We start from the raw sequence: 830 nt of genomic DNA on the forward strand, positions 1-830 counted from the left end.
AAGAAATTAGCTGGACAACTAAAAATATATAGAAAAAATTAGCCGGGCATGGTGGCACATGCCTGTAGTCCCAGCTACTCGGGAGGCTGAGGTAGATGGATCCCTTGAGCCCAGGAGTTTGAGGTTGCTGTGAGCTAGGCTGACGCCATGGCATTCTAGCCAGGGCAACAGAGTGAGCCTCTATCTCAAAAAATAAATAAATAAACAAATAAATAAATGACATCAGAAACCAAAAAAAGGGGAGAGAAAGTGCAGAGTCATAGATTAAGATATTTAAACTGATATTTAAGAAACATATCAACAAAACTGAATAAACCAATATAAAAAGAACTTTTGAGACAATCAGGAAAGTTTGATCTGACTAGGAATTGGCTAATATTGAGGTTATTATTATTATTACTTTTGTTAGGTGTTATAAGGGTACTGTGGTTACATTTATTTAAAAAGTCCTTATCTTTTAAGAGATATGTTAAAGTATTTATAAACAAAATTATATAATTTCTGGAACTGGCTTTAAAATATTTGGAAGAGGTATAAGATTAGTGTCCATTACACTACTCCATTAACATTTGTGTATGCTTGAAATTTTCCACTAAAAATATAATAAGAAAAATTTCTATGTTCCATGTCTATGAACTTGACTGGTCAGACAGGGTAAGCCATAGTGGCAATAGCACTTAGATTCAAAGGCAATTAAATTCTTACATAAGAATAATTAGCCTTTCATTTATCTGCTTTTTTAGTTTGGCTATAACATACAGGCAGCACAAAGGGGTGTCATGATTTCAGGGAAGTAGGATGCATACTCACTTGGCAGAGACTGGGTCTGT

This window comes from Propithecus coquereli, unplaced genomic scaffold (genome assembly GCF_000956105.1).
Source record: "Propithecus coquereli isolate 6110/MARCELLA unplaced genomic scaffold, Pcoq_1.0 Scaffold43, whole genome shotgun sequence".
NCBI classification, from domain to species: Eukaryota; Metazoa; Chordata; class Mammalia; order Primates; family Indriidae; genus Propithecus; species Propithecus coquereli.